The 18,259-nt window shown below is 42.0% G+C and overlaps 1 non-coding gene across 1 annotated transcript; it reads right to left on the bottom strand.

Annotated features, from left to right (window-relative positions):
- Positions 1 to 8,439: 8,439 nt before the first annotated feature.
- On the bottom strand, positions 8,440 to 8,521 carry TRNAL-AAG (transfer RNA leucine (anticodon AAG)). Its single transcript has one exon. It is a non-coding gene; the product is annotated as a tRNA-Leu (tRNA).
- Between the last annotated feature and the right edge of the window lie 9,738 nt (positions 8,522 to 18,259).

Raw genomic sequence — 18,259 nt, 5'->3', positions numbered from 1 at the left:
TCCACTGCGACCTACACCACTCTTCCAAGGGGCATTAAAAGCGTCTTGTTAAGCTACTCTGACCTCCACGTCTCTTCCACAGGGCGTTGATATTGTCTTTTTATTCCACTGTAACCTCCACCACTCTTCCAAGGGGCATTGATATTGTCTTTTTATTCCACTGCGACCTCCACCACTCTTCCAAGGGGCATTAAAACCATCTTGTTAAGCTACTGCGACCTCAACATCTCTTCCAAGGGGCATTAAAACTGTCTTATTAAACCACTCTGAATTCCACATCTCTTCTAAGGGGCATTAAAATCGTCTTGTTAAACCACTCTGAACTCCACAGCTCTTCCAAGGGGCATTGACATGTTGTTTTTAATTACCTCTAACCTCCACGACTCTTGCAACGGGCATTGCATTTCCTCCTAATTTTTGTCAGCTTTTGCTTTTCAATGCATAGGCAAACACTAAAGGAGACCCACTCCCCAATAATGGGTAGAAGGTTTTTAATACGCTGTAATCCACGTCTGTTTCAAGGGGCATTGCAGTGCCTAATAATTTTTGGAAAGCCTTCCTTTTCCTGCTTAGGCCAAGAGTGTACAGGAGACCCAGTTGCTATAAATGGAAAAAACGGTTTAGTTAAGGCTCTCTGACCTCCATGTCACTTCCAAGGGGTATTGGAGTGCCTCAAAATTTTTGGTAGGCATTGCATTAACTGTATGCCTTAAAACTGTGTAGCTTAACCGCTCCTTTTGGTACAGAAACATATCCTACAAGACATGTGTGGTTGGCTGGCCTGATATTGATGTGAATGGTCCCTGTTCCTCCTGCTCTTTCTCCTTTGCCACCACCTCATCCATCATTTATCACCTGAAACTTTGTTTTAACGGGAGTCATAGAACTGGGATAGTAGCAGGAAAACATCCAGCAATCCTCGAAGGAGGTAGAATATGCGCCAAAACGCTGACCACCTCAGGCCTAGCTGCTACTACATACATGCGCTTGCATTCCAAGGAACAGAAAGCTAAGGAGGTGGATGGCCTCATGATCATGAATAATTTACTCGTTGTGTAGGAGGCCGACCACTGCTGCTGTCTACCTTCTGAACTTTGTGTTGAAGCCTGATTGACCCAGGACCCGCAATCCTCTATGTCTGGAGGACGTGTTGCATCCCAGTGTCCAACTGTGTCCCGGCTTCCACAATATTAACCCAGTGTGAAGGTGTCAGTGAGATGGACCATTCCTGGCCACATTCACTTGTCCACGTGTTTGTGGTTAGGCTGTCCTTCCCACTAAATGCACTGGGGAGGGCACAGGTAATGTTTTGGTATGCGCGCTTGTGTATAAGGCGCACCGGGACAAATAGGGGAGGCTGGGGACCATTTATGGACACCCGGCCACCCCCACGCCGCTGGGGACTGTGTGTGGGCACCGGGCCGCGGGGCGGCTGGGGACTGAGTATGGACACCCGGCTGCCCCCTGGCGGCTGGGTGCAAAGCATGGACACCCGGCCGCCGGGCGGCTGGGGACTGAGTATGAATACCAGGCTACCGACGCAGCCATAACGTGGTGGCCAGATTCCACCTCCACATGCCTAAAAGGCCCAATTTCAAGTGCAAGCAAGCTAGCAGTATGGTATTGCAGCCTGGGGCTGGGTGTGTGGCAGGCTGCATACTTGCGCTTGTATTGCAAGTTATGGGGGAGGTACAATTGAGCACTGCCCTGGGACAAGGACTTGCACAGGGATAGTTGCAAGTCTGCATCTTCTGATGCGGCAAGGATCACTTCTGATGGGCACACTTTTAGGCAGTGACCTGGGTGTCAGAGATGCTTCCAGGGGTCTTCCCCATGCTGTTCCCATGTCTTTTTAGCACTGTATGCATGTGTCACACAGCACATGGCCAGATAAGGTTGTAAAATGTTAAAATGACATTTCCCGGTGAATGCATTTGTCACGGTTGAAAGCAATACAAATGTGCAAAAAAGCATAAAAAATGCTACTTATGAACATAGCCCAAGGTGTGGAGGAGTATTTTTGTTTTTGGTTATTTATTTTACCTTATACACATGTCTTTAACCTGGAAAGGATGTTCCTTAACCCCTTTCCGACCTGGTCAGCAATAGTACGCACGAGGTCGGGAAGGCCGGTTCAGCGGGGGCTCCGGCGGTGAGCCCGCACTGAAGCGAGCACATGTCAGCTGATTATTGGAATCGCAATCCACCCGCGGCTGTTAACATGTTAAATCTCTGACAGTGGCATTTAACTCGCGCTTCCGGGAGTCCTAAGCCCCACCCATCAGTGACCCCGTCACGTGATCGCGGGTCACCAATGGGTGGGCATGACAACTCAGGGTCTGCAGCAGACGCCTGTGGTTGTCATGTCTCAATTGCTATGAGCGCCACCTAGTTGTCAGTGCTCATAGCAAGTGAGCATTTCTACTGCATACAAGCGATCTGCTCATCGCTTGTATGCAGTAGAAGCAATCAGACAACTGCTGCTTCTAGTCTCCTCTGGAGACTATAGAAGCAAGCAGAAAGTGTAAAAAAAAAGTTTTTAAAAAAATAAATAAAATAAAAAATATATAAAAGTTTAAGTCACCCCCCTTTCGCCCCATTAAAATAAAAAATATATATATAAAAAAAAAACACATACACATATTTGGTATCGCCACGTTCAGAATCGCCCGATCTATAAATATAAAAGAAGAATTAATACAATCAGTAATCGGCGTAACGAGAAAAAAATGTTAAACGCCAGAATTAAGTTTTTTTGGTCACTACAACTTTGCAATAAAATGCAATAACGGGCAATCAAAACATCGGATCTACCCCAAAATGGTATCAATAAAAACATCAGACGGCATGCAAAAAATAAGCCCTCACCTGACCCCAGATTCCGAAAAATGGAGAAGCTAAGGGTCTCGGAAAATGGCGTCATTTTTTTTGGTTTTTTTAGCAAGCTTTGGATTTTTTTTTCACCACTTAAGTAAAAAAGAACCTATACATGCTTGGTGTCTATGAACTCATAACGACCTGGAAAATAATGATGGCAGGTCAGTTTTAGCAATCTGTGAACGTGGTAAAAAAAGGACCCAAAAAACAACTGTGGAATTGCATATTTTTGCAGTTTCACTGCACTTGGAATTTTTTTCCCATTTTCCAGCACACAATATGGTAAAACCAGTGATGCTGTTTAAAAGTACAACTCGTCCTGCAAAAAATAAGCCCTCACATGGCCATATTGAATGAAAATTAAAAAAGTTCTGGCTCTGGGAAGAAGGGGAGCAAAAAAGGAAAGCACAAAAACAGAAAGACCCATGCTCGCTAAGGGGTTAACATATTTCACAGGAAAGCACTTTCACTTTCGTTTTTGAAGGTTTTATTGTGAGCCTGTAAAAGTGGTTTAATACCTCTGACCACGTTGTTGACAGCAGTGACCTGGGGGTCAGAAATGCTTCCAGGGGCGATCCCCATGCTGTCCCAATGTCATTTGAGCACTGTCACTATCGTTTTGGGCACTTTTTAGGCTTTCTACAGAATTTCGGGGTAGCCGCAGCAAAAATGTTCGGGTCTCCCATAGACTAACATTGGGCTCGTTGCTCGGGTCGAGCACCCGAGTATCACAGTGAGCTCGGCCCGAGCCTCGAGCACCCGCGCATTTTAGTGCTCGATCAACACTAATATGAACCCTTCTTTCCAATTGATATTCATTCATTTGTTCCTTTTTAGCAAGCTTTTAAGTTCAGTATTCAGCCATCATCGTCTCCATAAATGCTTTCCATTTTTCCTTCTTTTCGGGATTGTTACTGATAGTGCAGTGAGAATTTAATTTAGCTAAATCTCCCATCTTTCCTGGACATTTCTTTCCTTTAGAGAATCTTACCTTTCCTTCCTTTTTACTGAATCCATTAAAAACTGCCTTTCTACAGTTCAATTTTAAAATCTCAGTTTTCGCAGGTTTTCCTCCTTTTGTAGTTCAAAATTATAGGATAGCTTGATCGCTGCCTCCTAAGTTCTCAATCCCCTTTACTTCCTCAACCGTTACCTAATTTTTGGTAAAAATTAGATTCAGATTAATAATGGTAGTGGTGGGATTTGAACCCACGCCTCCAGAGAGACTGGAGCCTAAATCCAGCTCCTTAGACCGCTCGGCCATGCTACCTCTTAGAGATGTTTAATGTTATTTATATCAGAAGTTTGCTTTTGATGTAAGTGGCAGAAAATATTTTATATCCAAAAAGACAAATGTTATTATGCATGAGCAAAATAGTTATCAGGGATTTGTTTGTACATTGACTCTGGGGCACCATTTTACAAAACATATGACTTTTATCCAGATATTTAACTAATCTTTCCTCTGTTGGCTCATCCGCTACTTTTTAGATATCACTGAATTAGGAGGTATAGATTACTTGCTATGATCTCCCATATACAGGACACTCAAACATGAAGGATTCCTACACCCCTGCCTGTACGTAACAGATAATCAGAAGCAGCAGCAAGGAAGACATTATACAGCAGTGCAGAGCAGTGTAGCTATGAGTTTATCACTAGGGTGACTTACTGGAAAGCAGCAGAAGCAGCATGGCTCTGTTTATGTTTGCTAATCATTCTGCTCATCCTGTATTGATAACCCTAAAAAGGCAGCAGGGATATGAGCTAGCAGTTAGACTTCTTTTGACCAAGATTGATTTTGGCAAATTTTGAGAATGGTTGATCATTGATTGAACTCACATGGATGTAACATAGATGGTAAATTATGTAATTAATTCTGATGCCTAAAGCCAACATGACTATTCGTATGCTGTTTTCATACGTATAACTTGCTCACATGTTCCTTTTCTTCTACAGCACAGTGAAGATCACTTGATGTTACATTTGCTGTCTTAGAGAACACAGAAGCAAAGCAGGAATTTAAAAGTTCAGTCTTCTCAACATCATTATTGACAACTTTACACTTTTCATCCTTTAAAAATCCTATAGCATCTTTGGCTTTTCTTTAACTTTTGACTTACTTCCAAAATCCTTTCTTATTGCTTTTGGTCTCTCTTGCAAGCCTCACTTCATTACTGGCTTTAGCTCTTCTAACGCTAGCCCAGTTTTCCCTGCAGATAGCATTATATTCTTCTTTAGATATGAACCCTTCTTTTCATTTGATATTCATTTCTTTGTTCCTTTTTACAAGCTTTTAAGTTCAGTATTCAGCCATCCTGGTCTCCATAAATACTTTCCATTCTTCCTTCTTTTCTGGATTGTTACTGATTGTGCAGTGAGAATTAAATTTAGCAAAATCTCCCATCCTTCCTGGACATTTCTTTCCTTTAGAACATCCTACCTTTCTTTCCTTTTTACCGAGTCCATTAAAAACTGCCTTTCTACAGTCCAATCTTAAAATCTCAGTTTTCGCAGGTTTTCCACTTTTTTTAGTTCAAAAGTATAGCATAGAATTACCGCTGCCGCCTAAATTCTCAACCCCCTTTACTTTCTCAACTGTTTCCTAATTTTTGGTAAAAATTAGATCCAAATAAATAATGGCAGCAGTGGGATTTGAACCAACACCTCCAAAGAGACTGGAGCCTTAATCCAGCGCCTTAGACCGCTCGGCCACGCTAACTTACATGGATGTCCAAACTTATTTAAATCAGAAATTTGCTAATGATATAAGTTGAAGAAAACATTGTATAACTAATTAGACAAAAATACAAATGTTATTATGCATGAGCAACGTAGTTATCAGGGATTTGTTTGGACATTGACTCTGGGGCACCATTTTACAAAACATATGACTTGTATCCAGATATTTAACTAATCTTTCCTCTGTTGGCTCATCCACTAATTTTTAGATATCACTGAAATAGGTGGTATAGATTACTTGCTATGATCTCCCATATATAGGACACTCAAATATGAAGGATTCCTACACCCTTGCCTGTACATAACAGATAATCAAAAGCAGCAGCAAGGAAGACATTATACAGCAGTGCAGAGCAGTGTAGCTATGAGTTCATCACTAGGGTGACTTACTGGAAAGCAGCAGAAGCAGCATGGCTCTGTTTATGTTTGCTAATCACTCTGCTCATTCTGTATTGATAACCCTAAAAAGGCAGCAGAGATATGAGCCATCAGTTAGACTTCTTTTGACCAAGATTGATTTTGGCAAATTTTGAGAATGGTTGATCATTGATTGAACTGACATGGATCTAACATAGATGGTAAATTATGTAATTAATTCTGATGCCTAAAGCCAACATGACCACTTATATTCAGTGTTCATACGTATGACTTGTTTGCATGTTCCTTTTCTTTTATAGCACAGTAAAGATCACTTGATGTTACATTTGCTTTCTTAGAGAACACAGAAGCCAAATAGGAATTTAAAAGTTCAGTCTTCTCAACATCATTATTGACCACGTTACCCTTTTCATCCTGTAAAAATCCTATAGCATCTTTGGCTTTTCTTTAACTTTTGACTTACTTCCAAAATCCTTTCTTATTGCTTTTGGTCTCTCTTGCAAGCCTCAATTCATTACTGGCTTTAGCTCTTCTAACGCTAGCCCAGCTTTCCCTGCAGACAGCATTATATTCTTCTTTAGATATGAACCCTTCTTTCCATTTGATACTCATTTCTTTGTTCCTTTTTAGCAAGCTTTAAAGTTCAGTATTCAGCCATCCTGGTCTCCATAAATACTTTCCATTCTTCATTCTTTTCGGGATTGTTACTGATTGTGCAGTGAGAATTAAATTTAGCAAAATCTCCCATCCTTCCTGGACATTTCTTTCCTTTAGAACATCCTACCTTTCCTTCCTTTGTACTGAGTCCATTAAAAACTGCCTTTCTAGAGTCCAATCTTAAAATCTCAGTTTTCGCAGGTTTTCCTCCTTTTGTAGTTCAAAATTATAGGATAGCATGACCGCTGCCTCCTAAGTTCTCAATACACTTTACTTCCTCAACCGTTTCCTAATTTTTGGTAAAAATTCGATCCAAATAAATAATAGCAGCGGTGGGATTTAAACCCACGCCTCCAGAGAGACTGGCGCCTAAATCCAGCACCTTAGACCGCTCGGCCACGCTACCTCTTACATAAGTTTAAAGTTATTTATATCAGAAGTTTGCTTTTGATGTAAGTGGCAGAAAATATTTTATATCCAATAAGACAAAAAGACAAATGTTATTATGCAACAGCAACATAATTATCAGGGAATTGTTTGTACTTTGACTCTGGGGCACCATTTTACAAAACATATGACTTGTATCCAGATATTTAACTAATCTTTCCTCTGTTGGCTCATCCGCTAATTTTTAGACATCACTGAATTGAGTGTTATAGATTACTTGCTATGATCTCCCATATACAGGACACTCAAACATGAAGGATTCCTACACCCCTTCCTGTACGTAACAGATAATCAGAAGCATCAGCAAGGAAGACATTATACAGCAGTGCAGAAAAATGTAGCAATGAGTTCATCACTAGGGTGACTTACTGGAAAGCAGCAGAAGCAGCATGGCTCTGTTTATGTTTGCTAATCACTCTGCTCATCCTGTATTGATAATCCTATAAAGGCAGCAGTGAAATGAGCTAGCAGTTAGAACTCTTTTGACCATGATTGATTTTGGCAAATTTTGAGAATGGTAGATCATTGATTGAACTGACATGGATGTAACATAGATGGTAAATTATGTAATTAAATCTGATGCCTAAAGCCAACATGACTATTCGTATGCCGTTTTCATACGTATGACTTGCTCACATGTTCCTTTTCTTCTACAGCACAGTGAAGATCACTTGATGTTACATTTGCTTTCTTAGAGAACACAGAAGCATAACAGGAATTTAAAAGTTCAGTCTTCTCAACATCATTATTGACAACTTTACCCTTTTCATCCTTTAAAAATCCTATAGCATCTTTGGCTTTTCTTTAACTTTTGACTTACTTCCAAAATCCTTTCTTTTTGCTTTTGGTCTCTCTTGCAAGCCTCACTTCATTACTGGCTTTAGCTCTTCTAACGCTAGCCCAGCTTTCCCTGCAGATAGCATTATATTCTTCTTTAGATATGAACCCTTCTTTTCATTTGATATTCATTTCTTTGTTCCTTTTTAGCAAGCTTTTAAGTTCAGTATTCAGCCATCCTGGTCTCCAGAAATGCTTTCCATTCTTCCTTCTTTTCTGGATTGTTACTGATTGTGCAGTGAGAATTTAATTTAGCAAAATCTCCCATCCTTCCAGGACATTTCTTTCCTTTAGAACATCCTACCTTTCCTTCCTTTTTACTGAGTCCATTAAAAACTGCCTTTCTACAGTCCAATCTTAAAATCTCAGTTTTCGCAGGTTTTCCACATTTTGTAGTTCAAAAGTATAGTATAGAATTACCGCTGCCTCCTAAATTCTCAACCCCCTTTACTTGCTCAACTGTTTCCTAATTTTTGGTGAAAATTAGATCCAAATAAATAATGGCAGCGGTGGGATTTGAACCCACGCCTCAAAAGAGACTGGAGCCTTAACCCAGCACCTTAGACTGCTCGGCCACGCTACCTCATATGGATGTTAAAACTTATTTAAATCAGAAATTTGCTAATCATATAAGTTGAAGAAAACATTGCATAACTAATTAGACAAAAATACAAATGTTATTATGCATGAGCAACGTAGTTATCAGGGATTTGTTTGTACATTGACTCTGGGGCACCATTTTACAAAACATATGACTTGTATCCAGATATTTAACTAATCTTTCCTCTGTTGGCTCATCCGCTAATTTTTAGATATCACTGAATTAGGTGGTATAGATTACGTGCTATGATCTCCCATATATAGGACATTCAAACATGAAGGATTCCTACACCCCTGCCTGTATGTAACAGATAATCAGAAGCAGCAGCAAGGAAGACATTATACAGCAGTGCAGAGCAGTGTAGCTATGAGTTCATCACTAGGGTGACATACTGGAAAGCAGCAGAAGCAGCATGGCTCTGTTTATGTTTGCTAATCACTCTGCTCATCCTGTATTGATAACCCTAAAAAGGCAGCAGGGATATGAGATAGCAGTTAGACTTCTTTTGACCAAGATTGATTTTGGCAAATTTTGAGAATGTTTGATCATTGATTGAACTCACATGGATGTAACATAGATGGTAAATTATGTAATTAAATCTGATGCCTAAAGCCAACATGACCACTCATATGCAGTATTCATACGTATGACTTGCTCACATGTTCCTTTTCTTCTACAGCACAGTGAAGATCACTTGATGTTACATTTGCTTTCTTAGAGAACACAGAAGCAAAACAGGAATTTAAAAGTTCAGTCTTCTCAACATCATTATTGACAACTTTACCCTTTTCATCCTTTAAAAATCCTATAGCATCTTTGGCTTTTCTTTAACTTTTGACTTACTTCCAAAGTCCTTTCTTATTGCTTTTGGTCTCTCTTGCAAGCCTCACTTCATTACTGGCTTTAGCTCTTCTAACGCTAGCCCAGCTTTCCCTGCAGATAGCATTATATTCTTCTTTAGATATGAACCCTTCTTTTCATTTGATATTCATTTCTTTGTTCCTTTTTAGCAAGCTTGTAAGTTCAGTATTCAGCCATCCTGGTCTCCATAAATGCTTTTCATTCTTCCTTCTTTTCGGGATTGTTACTGATTGTGCAGTGAAAATTAAATTTAGCAAAATCTCCCATCCTTCCTGGACATTTCTCTCCTTTAGAACATCCTACCTTTCCTTCCTTTTTACTGAGTCCATTAAAAACTGCCTTTCTACAGTCGAATCTTAAAATCTCAGTTTTCGCAGGTTTTCCACCTTTTGTAGTTCAAAAGTATAGGATAGAATTACCGCTGCCCCCTAAGTTCTCAACCCCCTTTACTTCCTCAACTGTTTACTAATTTTTGGTAAAAATTAGATCCGAATAAATTATGGCAGCGGTGGGATTTGGACCCACGCCTCCAAAGTGACTGTAGCCTTATTTCAGCGCCTTAGACCGCTCAGCCACGCTACCTCACATGGATGATAAAACTTATTTAAATCAGAAATTTGATAATGATATAAGTTGCAGAAAACATTGTATAACTAATTAGACAAAAATACAAATGTTATTATGCATGAGCAACGTAGTTATCAGGGATTTGTTTGTACATTGACTCTGGGGCACAATTTTACAAAACATATGACTTGTATCCAGATATTTAACTAATCTTTCCTCTGTTGGCTCATCCGCTAATTTTTAGATATCACTGAATTAGGTGGTATAGATTACTTGCTATGATCTCCCATATACAGGACACTCAAACATGAAGGATTCCTACACCCCTGTCTATAAGTAACAGATAATCAGAAGCAGCAGCAAGGAAGACATTATACAGCAGTGCAGAGCAATGTACCTATGAATCCATCACTAGGGTGACTTACTGGAAAGCAGCAGAAGCAGCATGGCTCTGTTTATGTTTGCTAATTACTCTGCTCATCCTGTATTGATAACCCTAAAAAGGCAGCAGGGATATGAGACATTAGTTAGACTTCTTTTGACCAAGATTGATTTTGGCAAATTTTGAGAATGGTTGATCATTGATCGAACTGACATGGATGTAACATAGATGGTAAATTATGTAATTAATAGAGATGAGCGTTGTTCTACTCGAACTGTTCGCCAATCTCAAATTCGAGCTGTTTTGGGCGGCGTTCAGCCGAACGATTTGAGAAAAATACGGCTGTTCGAGGTTATGTTCGATAACTGTTCGTGCACCAAAATCATAACTGGATTTTTTCTACAGTAATGATGAAAATTAATGTTAATACTCAGTTTGAGTGTACAGCGGGGTGGGGGGAGGGGCAGGGGATGGATCTCTGCAGGAATAATGAAGATCTCCATTTTTTTTTCTCTTTCCCGCATTTACAGGGGGGAGGTGCAATCTGTCAGCCTATCAGCAGCGCACACACGGAGCGAAATGCTTTTTTTCACACAAGCAAGGGCATGTGTCATTTGCAGTGTATGTCACATGTCCTTGCCCTATAAGACCAAGCCATTTTCCCCGTCGCCACCATTTTCTCACTGCTAAAGCTGCGTGTTAGACGGCACCGCTGTTGCGGTGTGCGTTATACCTTGTTAATTTCAAGCCAATTTTCGCACAAATCTACAGATAGCTTGGGAGTAGGGAATAGTTGTGATTGCAGTCCTTTTAAGGACTAGGTTACAGCATTTCCTACGACTTTTATCAGGCAGGTCTGTGCTCTTAAATAGATAGATTGTGGGAGTAAAGAGTAATTGTAATTGCAGTCCTTTTCAGGACTAGGTTACATCAGTTCCTATCAGTTTTTGCCAGGCAGGTCTATGCCAGTGCTGTGCAAGTTTTTTTCACAGCATTTGGCTGAATCTAGCAAAGCTAATCCTTTTTGGCCTTATGCAGAGTGTGTTAGTCAGTGGATTAGCCTATCTGTGTTGCAAGATATACCACCTGTGTATAGAATACCAATTTTTTTACTGCACCTAGTGAAGTAAAATCTTTTGGGCATAGCATCATTCTATTAGTCCATCTATACTGACCTCCATCAGGTTGCAAATTGAATATAATTTTTTTCCGCATCTAGCTCTGAAAAAATATTTGGGCTTCTAGCAGTGTGTGGGACTTGTTCTATTAGTCCATCTATACTGACCTCCATCATGTTGCAAACTGAATATAATTTTTTTCTGCATCTAGCTCTGAAAAAATATTTGGCCTTCTAGCAGTGTGTGGGACTTGTTCTATTAGTCCATCTATACTGACCTCCATCACGCTGCAAATTCAAAATAATATTTTGTCTGCATCTAGCTCTGAAAAAATATTTGGCCTTCTAGCAGTGTGTGGGACTTTCTATATTAGTCCATCTACACAGACCTCCATCAGGTTGCAAAATAAAAATAATTTTTATCTGCATCTATCTCTGAAAAAATATTTGGGCTTCTAGCTGTGTGTGGGACTTGTTCTATTAGTCCATCTATACTGACGTCCATCAGGTTGCAAACTGAATATAATTTTTTTCTGCATCTAGCTCTGAAAAAATTATTTGGCCTTCTAGCAGTGTGTGGGACTTTCTCTATTAGTTCATCTATACTAACCTCCATCAGGTTGCAAATTAAAAATAATTTTTATCTGCATCTAGCTCTGAAAAAAATATTTGGCCTTCTAGCAGTGTGTGGGACTTTCTCTATTAGTCCATCTATACTGACCTCAATCAGGTTGCAAATTAAAAATAATTTTTTGTCTGCATCTAGCTCTGAAAAAATATTTGGCCTTCTAGCAGTGTGTGGGACTTTCTCTATTAGTCCATCTATACTGACCTCCATCAGGTTGCAAATCAAAAATAATTTTTATCTGCATCTACCTCTGAAAAAATATTTGGGCTTCTAGCTGTGTGTGGGACTTGTTCTATTAGTCCATCTATACTGACCTCCAACAGGTTGCAAACTGAATGTAATTTTTTTCTGCATCTAGCTCTGAAAAAATATTTGGCCTTCTAGCAGTGTGTGGGACTTTCTCTATTAGTCCATCTATACTGACCTCCATCAGGTTGCAAATTAAAAATAATTTTTATCTGCATCGAGCTCTGAAAAAATATTTGGGCTTCCAGCTGTGTGTGGGACTTGTTCTATTAGTCCATCTATACTGACCTCCATCAGGTTGCAAACTGAATATAATTTTTTTCTGCATCTATCTCTGAAAAAATATTTGGCCTTCTAGCAGTGTGTGGGACTTTCTCTATTAGTCCATCTATACTGACCTCCATCAGGTTGCAAATTAAAAATAATTTTTATCTGCATCTACCTCTGAAAAAATATTTGGCCTTCTAGCAGTGTGTGGGACTTTCTCTATTAGTTCATCTATACTGACCTCCATCAGGTTGCAAACAGAATATATTTTTTTTCTGCATCTACCTCTGAAAAAATATTGGGCTTCTAGCTGTGTGTGGGACTTGTTCTATTAATTCATCTATAGAGACCTCCATCAGGTTGCAAACTGAATATAATTTTTTTCTGCATCTACCTCTGAAAAAATATTTGGGCTTCTAGCTGTGTGTGGGACTTGTTCTATTAGTCCATCTATACTGACCTCCATCAGGTTGCAAACTGATTATAATTTATTTCTGCATCTAGCTCTGAAAAAATATTTGGCCTTCTAGCAGTGTGTGGGACTTTCTCTATTAGTCCATCTATACTGACCTCCATCAGGTTGCAAACTGAATATATTTTTTTCTGCATCTACCTCTGAAAAAATATTTGGGCTTCTAGCTGTGTGTGGGATTGTTCTATTAGTCCATCTATACTGACCTCCATCAGGTTGCAAATTGAATATAATTTTTTTCTGCATCTAACCCAGCCAATAGTTTTGGCCTAATACCACAGTTTGGCCACTCAGCTCTGCTCGGTTCCCATCCATTGTTTTTTTGTGCAAACAACTCCAGAGTTGTGAATTAAATAACCACCAAAATGAGTGGAAAAAGGCCTGCTGCTGGTGGAAAGGGGAATAGGCGTGTTGGGAAGGGGAAAAAAGGTATTGTCCGTGGGGTAGGTGTTAAAGCAACAGTAACATCAGCTGAAGAAAGACCATCTTCCAGCCAAACTAAAATGTCTACTTCTTTTAGCGGACAATGTGATAAGATCCCTTCCTTACGGCCACGCCAATCGCTACAAATTCCAGATGAGGCACAAAAACAGCAGGTGCTTCAACGGATATCAAGTGCTCCTTTAAGTGGGCTCTCCTCCACATCAACTTCAACATCACAAATACTCCAGTCCTCAAAGGTGTCACCCCAATCGCACTTGCTTCCTCACAGCTCCCAAATCTCCAGCTGCCTGTCTGAGTATGAGGTAGAACAGATGGTTGAGTCTGCAGAGCTGTTTACTCATACTATAGCCTGGGAATCAGAGGTCGACTCCAGCGTTTCTGTGAATCCAGACGAGGAAATGATCTGCACTGATGCCCAGAATCTTTATGAGTCGGATCCAGGACCAGACGCAGAAGGTTCTGACCATAATGTAGACCCTCATTCCCAAACTGTAACTCCTGTTGGTGGAGACAATGAGGAAGACGATGATGAGACTCAAATACCTGACTGGAGTGACAACTTTAGTTTTTTGTCAGAGCAGGAACAGGTTGGCTCTGAGGGCGACGGGTGTGATAACGCACAGGGTGATGATGATGAGGTTGGAGATCCCACTTACTGTCAACGCACAGTCAGCCAAGAGATGAGGTCAGCAGAGGAGGTGGAGGAAGATGCTAGTGATGACGAGGTCAGGTTGCGCCTTCCTAGACAGAGACGTAGTACTGGAAGCACGTCAACAACTGCATCCTCAAACACAACTCTGCCTCTCACCACAAGTCGTGGGGCTCTTCAGGTCGCATGGGTGCTAAGCCTTGCATAGCCTGGGCATTTTTTCAGATTGATAAAGATGACCCAATTCGTGTTATCTGTAACATTTGTAACATTTGTCAGAAAAAGCTAAGTAAAGGCCAAAAAATACATAGTTTTAGTACTTCATGCATGAACCGGCACATGGACATGAAGCATAAGTTGCAGTGGGAAGCTCAGTGTGCTACAATGCGGCCTAGCCGTCCGGGCCAACCACCGTCTGCCATATCTTGTGCATCCGCGGCCTCTTCATCCTCTGTGACTGGGGGGACAGCAGTCACACCTGTTTTGGGGCGCAGACCAGCCACTTCTTTACCGCAACAGCCAGCGTGATTGGCAGGTCATCATTTTCTTTGGAGGTGGTAACAACAGCTGGTGTTGAGCGCTGTCCGACATCGATAGCACCACCTTTGGATCAAGGCAACCTAACATGTCCGCCTGCATCTTCCTCAGCAGTTTGCCGGGGACACCCTTATCAACCCCGTCTAAGCACAATAGCCAGCCCTCGGTCCCTCAGATGTGGACAAGTAAAAGACCATTTCCTCCTAGCCATGAGAAAGCTAAGAGGTTGAATTTCACCATCTGCAAGCTCTTACTACAGAAATGCTGCCTTTCCGCCTGGTGGACACAGAGGATTTTCGAGACCTTATGTCCGTCGCAGTGCCCCAGTACCAGATGCCCAGTCGGCACTACTTCTCAAAGAAAGGTGTGCCTCCGCTCCACCAGCATGTCGCATACAACATCACCGCTTCTTTGAGAAACTCTGTGTGTGACAGGGTGCATTTCACCACAGACACTTGGACGAGTAGGCATGGACAGGGGCGTTACATGTCGCTGACTGGGCACTGGGTAACTATGGTGACAGCAGGACAAGGGGCTGCTGTCCAAGTCTTCCCGTCCCCACAAGTTGTGCGTCAATCCTCTTTATGTCAAAGTTCCTCCACTGCTTCTGCCTCCTCAACCTCCTCTCGGTCTTCCACCTGCACCCAAAGCCTGTCTGGTCATGCCACAAGCTTTCTAACTGCGCAGAAGGGATCCTGCACACCTCCTTACTATGCTGGCAGTAGGGCTCAACGTCATCAGGCGGTTTTTACTTCTGAGGAGTTGTGGTCAGCTCTGGAGAACCAATTTCATGAATGGTTGTCTCCACTGGACCTAAAACCAGGGAAGGCCATGTGCGACAATGCTGCAAACCTGGGTGCGGCCCTTCGCAGGGGCAATGTCACACACGTGCCTTGTATGGCTCACGTGTTGAACCTGGTTGTCCAGCAATTTTTAGCCCACTATCCCAGACTAGATGGCCTTCTGCAGAGTGCACGGTCGCTGTGTGCTCACTTCCGCCGTTCGCATCCTGCAGCTCAGCGACTTACATCTCTACAGAAGTCGTTGGGCCTGCCACTTCACCGGCTAAAATGCGATGTGCCTACCCGGTGGAATTCAACTCTGCACATGTTGCAGCGACTGTGGCAGCATCGACAAGCCCTGGTGCAATACGTTCTGACATATTGCCTGGGCCAACGAGATCCAGAGGTGGGGCAAATCACACTGGAGGAGTGGTCTCAGATCAGGGACCTATGCACCCTTCTGCACAGTTTTGAAATGGCGACGAAGATGTTTAGTGCTGACGATGCCATTATCAGCATGACTAATCCGGTGATTTACATGCTGGAGCACATGTTAAACAGAATTCGGAGTCAGGTGGTGGCACAAGAGGAGGTGGAGGAAGTAGAGGAGGAGGAGTTGTATGCGGAAGGGCTAACATCTGCAAGGTCCAGACGGTCGGCAGCACCAAGGCGGCAGGCATGTGAGGGTGGGGGAGATGGTTTTACCAGGGCGCATGGTAGCAGCCAAACAAGTGAGGAAGGTGCAGGAGCCCAGGAAGAATTGGAGGACGAACTGATGGAAGACTCATCAGATGAGGGAGACCTTGATCACATTTCTGTTGTGCGAGGTTGGGTGGAGAGGACAGAGGAAGGAAGCATGATTGTTACCTCGCCACCAACACAACAGGGATTTGGTGCTCCTGGATGCGCAACACACATGAGTGCCTTCTTGCTGCACTACCTGCAACATGACCCTCGAATTGTGAGAATTAGAAATAATCCTGACTACTGGGTTGCCACACTGTTAGATCCCCGGTGCAAAAGTAAATTTGCAGAAATTATTCCTGCCATAGAAAGGGATGCACGCATGCAGGAGTATCAGCAGAGACTGTTGCATAATCTTACATGTGCTTTTCCACAAAACACCAGTGGTGCACGTAGTGAATCTCACAGTTCCAACTTGCCAACCGTGGGACCGTCAAGTGTTCAAGCACTCAAACCATAACAGAACCACAGTATCTGCTGGTAACATCAATTTTGAGGAATCATTTCACCACTTTTTTAGCCCATCCTTTGCAAGGCCACAGGAGACAAGAAGTCTGACACATAGTCAATGCCTAGAGACGATGGTACAGGAGTATCTCCAAGTAAACATTGAAGCCATGACTGTGTCACTGGACCCTTGCTCTTTTTGGGCTTCCAATCTGTATAAATGGCCGGAGCTAGCCACTTACGCCTTGGAGATCTTGTCATGCCCCGCAGCCAGCATTCTGTCTGAACGTGTGTTCAGCGCTGCTGGTGGTGTGCTGACAGATAAGCGCACGCGGCTCTCCACTGATAATGTAGACAGACTCACGTTCATAAAGATGAACAAATCATGGATTCGAAATGACTTTTCTACCCTTGTGTCATCCTGAGGCGAGTAAAAGCTTGATGATTGGTTAAAATCACCCTACCAAATTACTAATCATGTTTATCTGTATCTTGGCTGGAAAATATTTTGGGCTTTGTAGCAGTGTGCAGCACTGATTCTATTAGGCCATCTATAATAAGCTCCACCAGATTTAAAATTACTAATCATGTTTATCTGTATCTTGACTGGAAAATAATTTGGGCTTTGTAGCAGTGTGCAGCACTGATCCTATTAGGCCATCTATACTAAGCTCCACCAGATTTAAAATTAATAATAATTTTTAGCTGCATCTAGCCCGGAAAATAATTTTGGGGCTCCGAGATGCGCAAGACACATAAGTGCCTTCTTGCTGCACTACCTGCAGCATGACCCTCATATTGTCAGAATTCGAAGTAATCATGACTACTGGGTTGCCATACTCTTAGATCCCCCAAAATTTTCGATCAACCTTTTCATTTTAATAAAGACCAAAAAAATGGTCATTTTTGAAATTATAAGCGTTAGCAGGTTATTAGAAACTGAAATCAAACAGTTTTCAACTCAAAACTTTATTCTAGGTGATGCTACATTTTCACATATGACCCCTTGTTCGAAAGGAGCTTCTGAACTCTCTCGTCCATTGAATTTGTCAGGTTTTGGATGGTTTCTGCTTCAATTGTTTTGCATGAGGACAGAATACCCTCCCACAGCTGTTGCTTAGATGTGAACTGCCTCCCGCCATCATAGACACTCCTTTTGATGATGCTCCAGAGGTTCTGAATGGGGTAGAGGTCAGGGGAGCATTGGGGTCACACCATAAGTTTGTCCCCTTTTATGCCCATATCAGCCAGAGATGCAGATGTTTTATGTGCAGCATGAGATGGTGCATTATCATGCAAAAAAATGATCTTGCTGTGAAATACACGGTTCTTCTTCTTGAACCATGGCAGGAAGTGCTGTTTGAGAAAATCCACATACATTATGGAGTTCATCTTTAGCGCCTTCAGGAATCCTAAAGTGGCCGACAATCTCTCCCCATGATTCCAGCCCAAAACATTACTCCACCTCCTCCTTGTTGGCGCTGTAGCCGTGTTTGCGTGGGGTGTCCATCAACCAGCCATCCTCCACTCCATCCATCTGGACCATCGAGCGCTGCACGGCACTCATCCGTGAACAA

The sequence above is a fragment of the Phyllobates terribilis genome, unplaced genomic scaffold, assembly GCF_046119375.1.
Source record: "Phyllobates terribilis strain yellow unplaced genomic scaffold, ASM4611937v1 Scaffold_11__3_contigs__length_659146591, whole genome shotgun sequence".
NCBI lineage: Eukaryota > Metazoa > Chordata > Amphibia > Anura > Dendrobatidae > Phyllobates > Phyllobates terribilis.
The sequence above is the reverse complement of the archived record's forward strand: the minus strand, read 5'-3'. Positions and strand labels throughout refer to the sequence as shown.